This window comes from Heterocephalus glaber, unplaced genomic scaffold (assembly GCF_053883595.1).
Source record: "Heterocephalus glaber isolate CG9 unplaced genomic scaffold, H.glaber_assembly_v1.0 deba00001572, whole genome shotgun sequence".
Taxonomy (NCBI): domain Eukaryota; kingdom Metazoa; phylum Chordata; class Mammalia; order Rodentia; family Bathyergidae; genus Heterocephalus; species Heterocephalus glaber.
Genome location: NW_028258357.1, coordinates 17193351 through 17199798, shown reverse-complemented (window position 1 = coordinate 17199798; position 6448 = coordinate 17193351). Strand labels below are relative to the sequence as shown.

The window sequence follows — 6448 nt, the reverse complement described above, 5'->3', positions numbered from 1 at the left end:
TACTCTCTAACGTCCTTTTGTCTCAATCTGTAAGACTGCTTTAAGTATTTGAGGAGTTTTTGGCCATCATTTCTCCATGCATTCCCTCTTCTCCTTTCTGTTTATCTTCTCATTGTGAGACTCCTACAACCCACAACGACACAAGTCTAAATGACACATGTCCTTTAGCCTGTTCATTTCTCCTCAGTTTTCTTTCTGTTCTTCAGACTTCATAGTTTCCATTGTCCTTTCTTTAATTCAATGATTCTTTTTTCTGCCTCCTCTACCCTCCTTTGAAAAACTTTTCACTTCAGTTAGTTTATTTCTACCTCAAACTTTCTTTTTAGATTCATTTTAGGTTTTCTATCTCCTTATTGATGTTTCCATTTTATTCCTATGTCCTTTTCTATACCTTTTCTGGTTGTCCATTGAGTTATTTCAACATCATTAATGTATCTGTCTTGAAGTCTTTTTCTAGTAAAGCTACCATAAGGTCTTATTTGAAACAGTTTTTAGAGATTTATCTTTTTCCTTTAAATAAAGCATATTTTTTTCTTTGTGTGTCTTGTGAATTTTTTTAAACTTAGATGTTTGCATATAACTATGTAGTAATCCGATACTTCCCCTTCTGCAGGATTTGCTGTTGTTCATTTTTATTTTATTGTTGTAGGCTATCACTTTAGCCAGAGGGGGAAGGGCTTGCAGTAATGGTGGTGGTAAGGCAACAAGTACTGCTGCTTTACCTAATCAAAAATAGCAATCAGGTGTCAGAACACAGGACCCTGATGTTTGGATTACAGGGTCCTCTTTAGCCGCCTTGGTTCTTCTAAGCTGTGTGTGAGCTGCTGCAGGGTCAGGAGCCCAGCCGCCTGCCATGGAGCTGGAGTGGAAAATAAGCAGCTCCTGTTGTGAGAAGAGTTGAATCGACTGGACTAAAATTGACTTACTGTCCAAGCCTTCTTCTTCATGGCTATCAATAGACTCCAGAGTTCCAGAATAGTCAGACCAGGCAGCTTGTGCCAGTGAAGCTGCTGTCTAAGTGGGGAAATGTATTTCACATAGTTCCTATTCTGCTGTCTTCTAAGAATTGCCTCTTGCCTGGCTTTTAACATGTTATTTCTCAAGCACTAACAGAGTATTCTGAAAATAATGCCCTGTTTGCATGTGCCTTGTCTGTTATGTCTGACAAAGATGTAACCCTTGAGTCAGCTTTGTGAAACTGGGCAACAGTTTCCTTCTGTTAATGTAATCTCTTGTCATTATGACTGGCCAGAATAATACCATACTGGAATCTGTTTGAAGTAAGACTCATTTCTGAGTCCACAGTGTCTGGTGCAGAGAAAAAAATCTGTTTATCTAACAGCTTGTCTCACACCAGGATATCTGGTTCTTAATTTATTTATTTTTTTATTCCAAACTAGTTGTCTTAGGAATATTGACCCTGTTCCTGCTAGCCATTTGCCCTGGCCACTTTGGGATATTCCCAGGTAAACACTGATTATGGTTGATTCAAATTCTCAATGAAAAGACAAAACAAAAATAAAAACAGAACACTTGCTCTCTGTACGTTTTGCTGATCCATGTGCTATATTAGCCACCCAACTCTACTCTCATAGAAACCTTCTTTGATAAGTATGGACTATTATCTCTGAAGACATCTAACATTTCTAATAAATAAATTCAACTGTTACTTCCAGCTATTACCAATCTTTTCTTCACCCCAATCTTGGTTTACCTTCTTCCCCACCAACCAAACCTAGCCTGCCATGTTGCTAAGACCTTTCATTTGTCTCTTCAATAAATCACTTTCATGTGTTTACACTTTCTAGCATTTAAAAGGTAGTCAATAAGTTATTTGTTGATTAACTGAATGAATGAATGAATGAATGAATACAATGTATCTCATACTAGGAAGCGCTGTGACCATCCAACAAGTAATTATTGATGTCAGCATTCTCCCCTCAATAATCTAGTAAGTATTTAAACTGAGCACCTATTCATGCCTGTGACAGAAGCTACAAATACAAATTCAAGATTTCAAAGATTACATTGGCCCTTATCTCAGGAGTATTTAACTTGGGAGGATACACACACATAAAGAATGATATTTCAGGGACTGGAGATTTAGCTCAGTGGTTCCACTGCCTGCCTCCCAAGTGCAAGATTCCGAGTTTGATCCCTGGTACCAAAAAAAAAAAAAAAAAAAAAATGATATTTCAGTGAAGGGGGTGTAAAAATTTTCAAAGATATTAAGAGAACAACAACAACAAAATGATGAAGAGTACCTAGCCAAGACTGAGGTAGAGGAAACTAAAAGAAAACTTCATGAAGTTGTTGAGCCATGAGCTGTGTTATGGTTTGGGCCTAGATGTCCCCCCAAGGTCTCAGGTGGTCGTAGGTGGGATCTAGAGTGTGTGAAGCTGGAATGGATTCATGATGCAATGCTAGGCTCAAGGGCGCTAGGATTAGAGATGTGAGTGCTACCTGCCCTGCCCGAAGTAGCCTGAATAAAATAAAAGGGGCAGGGAGACACTGGTAAGCCAATTAAACCCCTTCCCTTTTAACTTTGGGTGTCAAGTATTTTGTCTCAGCAAGGAGAGAAAAGTAACTAACACAAGCTGATTCATAAAGATGGGAAGAGCTGACCGGATGGTGTTCAGCAGGTTGACAGGAGCAAACCAAAGACATTCTAGACACCAGAGGTAGGTGCACTTTATAAAAGCAGAAGTAGTACAGTAAATAGCGTGATGAGTGCAGAGGGCTGCGAATACTTTTTAGTTTTCCAAGACATAGTGTTCAAGGGAAGAGGTAGTGAGTGGATAGTATGCCAGGGAGATAGGTGGAACTGTGAAATTGAACAAAAGGCATTGGTCTTGATCTTTTAGACTGGTACATTGAAAACTCATTGGAGGACAAATTCATTATTTTTTTCTAGGTTTGTAAGTGTTTTTTATAGTTTTTATTTTTCTTACCTTAAAATTTTGTGAAATTATGAACTTAATGTGTTGTATGGTTTCTTAGAACTTACATTAAAAATAAACAGTATTAAATGTTCTTCATTGAAGTACTTAAAATGATACCATTTCTCACTCTGTATGCTTTGGAATATTCATTTCAATCATAAAGGGCCACTGAAGAGCTCTGAGTAGTGGTGTGACTGGTTAGATTTGCATTATGGAGAATAATCCAGCACTAATGCAGAAAGTAGACTTGAGGACAGTAAGGCTGATGTCAAGGAGACCAGTTCGGGAGCTCTTGTGGATACCCAAGCAAGACATTACAAGGACCTGAATTAGGACAGCACAGATAGGTGTTATTTCAAGCACTTGCCACACGCCAGAGTCTGGTACTAGGAATTCAGCATTGACATGGCTCATGAAATTATTATCCCTCTAAAGCTTATATTCTAATGGGCAGAGAGGGGCCAGACAATAAGCAAGAGATCAAAGATAAATAATCTCAAAAGAATGAAATAAGATCAGAGAGTAAGTGAGAGGAGAAGGTTGGAGGCTCTGAGGGGTAGATGGGGTAAGGGCTAGAGTCTATGATTCTCAAATGAGAATCAGAATGGCCCTCTCTGAGGAGGTGATTGAGCTGTGACCTCAGAATGACCAGGAGCCAACTATGAGGAGGAAAGAGCGAAGTGATTAGATTTCAGAAATATTTTGAAGATCAGATGCCCGAGGATACTGACAAGAGGAAGGAGTGAGTCAAGAATTACCTGATTTTAAATTTATGTCTTCAGATCCCATTGATCGACATAACTGGGGCTTCTTTCAAGTTCCATGAAACCTGACCTCACTTTCACTTAAATTTCTATTAATCAACTTGATTTCTCTATTTGTAAGATGTATGAATATTGTAGCTAGCTCTTCTGAAAAATTCTACTATCTGTCTATCTATCTATCTATCTATCTATCATTCTTTAGTTTAAGGCCCAAAATCCTCATCTGAAATGTCTCCCTATTTTTATCTCACATGGAATAATGGCCCATTCAGTTATCAAGTTCATCCTGGTATCGTCCATGTAAAATATGCTTTTAGAAACCAGGAACAAAGCTTTTGAACTGGTGAATTTAAATGAAAACTTATGACCAAAAAAGTCTGCTGATATCATCCCAAATAAATTTATAAAAACCCTAAGGGTTTGTTTAATGAGATTTTATGCTAAACATATTCAATATTATGTTGGAGTGATGGCTTCCTTCAGCAGTGTTGGAGACTGCATACAAGAAACATTTAATTATGAATGCCATAATTTGCTCAATTGATGTCTCCCTTTTATCTGCAAACCATAGATAATTTTCCCTAAATAAATGTAATCATGAAAACAATATTTAAAATGGGAAAATAAAAATGAATTCGCTTGACATAAACCAACCACTGCATAGTCAAAACTAGCTTTCCTGGTGGCAAATAGCATCTCTTAAATTCAGATTGCAAAGGTATTGTCTATTCACTTAGAAGCTATTTCCAAGATAAGAATTGGAGGATGCATTTTTTAATAAATAACTTGGGGGTTTTATTTTCAATGGGACGCTGACATTAAAATAATATTAAAATTATTCATTTGTTCATTTTTAATGCTTTTTTAGCAAACTGTTGCATAACAAAACCAAGAGCACTTGACTTTATGTAGAATGAATGAATAAGGAATATAAATTGCATTCCCGTCCCCAAGCTAGATTTTTTTCTAGATGCAGGGCTCATTGTCTCAAATGGAGTCCCCTAATGGAAAAGATCATGAACATGGTTAAGAGTTTGAAACTTTGACCCTCTTTTCATTGTTGAAGTTTGCACTTTTAAATGTTTTTAACTACTTATACCTAAAACTAAACAGTGATTTTTTTTCTTTACACTTAGAATCAAAAAAGAGAATTAAACTTTTCTATTATATTTCTCACTTTATATCACAACCAGAATGTGGGCCATTTAATGACCATTATCTTTGTCTACAACTTCAAGTTCTGAGTCAGGCAGTGAACACCCAGCGGGGCTGCACGCTGCAGGGGTGAACTCTGTGGAATGACTGTCACAGAGGCCATGGTGACATAGACACGGGAGCTAAGTCAATCCCTGGAAATGGTGATAACTGTTGACTTATCTAGTTTGATTTTCACTCAGCCAAGATCCCTATTTCCTCTGACCAAAAAAATGAACAAGATCTAACCAAGCACAAGCAACTACTCTACAGCTCAGGGCTTCCTGTCCCTCTTATCAAAGTTCAAAATACTTACCTCATATTTCTGCTCTGAATTCTAATCATGTTAAGAAAAACTAAGTTAAATTACTGCTCAGTTTTCCCATCTGGACCTTCCTATCTCTGTGTCTCTGCTTGTGTGTGTTTCCTCTGCTTGCAATGGCTGTCTTTCATTTGCTCACTTCTGCCTAAATCCTACCTATTCTCTATTGCTTTCATTTTCTAGAAGATATTTATTTCTTAGTCCTCTGAATCTCAAAACTCTTGTGTAGCAGTACATTGCCTAATTATAAGTTCTTCAAGAGGATGCCCCATGTTAATTTTTGTCACTCTAGTGCCTCCAATTAAAGACTGACTGAATGAATGAATGAGTAAAGAATCTTTTTTTTTCATATTGGTAAAATGACAGAAATTGTACCACAGATTGTCCTGAGTATTACATCAAATTACACATTGTAAGCAATATCCTCTGTACACAAAAGTGTGTTATGAAAGGGTAGAGTATTTTCATATTATAAGAGGAACCAAAACAGTACTGATTTGTTTCTAACATAGACTCCAAAGAGAAAATACATATTAGGAATAATTATTCCTCTTTGTTGGAATCTTTGTTTTTGCATTGATAAAATAGGGGAAATTGTACCACAGATTGTCCTGAGTATTACATTGAGTTAGACATTATAAATGGATAGCCTTTGAAAACAATAATGTGCTACCGAAAGGTAGGATATTTTATAATCGTATAAAAGGGTAAAAGAGACTAAGGCAGTACTGACTTTCTAACATAGAGCCAAGAGAGAAAATACATATTAGGAATAATTATTCCTCTTTGTTATGTGTCAGACATAAGACCATAACTTTGGACAGGAACATTCATTGCATAAACAGTTGAAAACAGCTCTTCCACCTCTGAGTCGTTCAGATCAAGTTGGTCTGCATGGTAAGGGCTGACATTTATTCCTGACAGTGATGAACTGATCTGAATAGTGAACTCTCTGTTTTAAATCTGAATCTATGAAGACACAAAGCTCCTAGTAGTTGCTGAAGATTAAAATGTCAACAATCAATGTGTTTTTTCCTCTATTAACCACTAACCGCATGATTCTGAATTTGGTGGTAGTGTTGGACATAAATCAAACCTGTTGTGTGACCAATTATGAGATTAGAGATGCCTTCTGAAAATGGAACACACTTCACTTTGCTAAGGCCATTTGATTGCTCTCCAAACTGAGAAACCAGTGTGGTATCGCCAGTAAGAGCACAGCCCCT

At 37.0% G+C, this 6448-nt stretch overlaps 1 protein-coding gene across 23 annotated transcripts in view; it reads left to right on the top strand.

Moving 5' to 3' along the window:
• Anks1b (ankyrin repeat and sterile alpha motif domain containing 1B) overlaps positions 1 to 6448 on the top strand; it is a 1083815-nt gene that overhangs the window by 583292 nt on the left and 494075 nt on the right. The window lies entirely within an intron of this gene.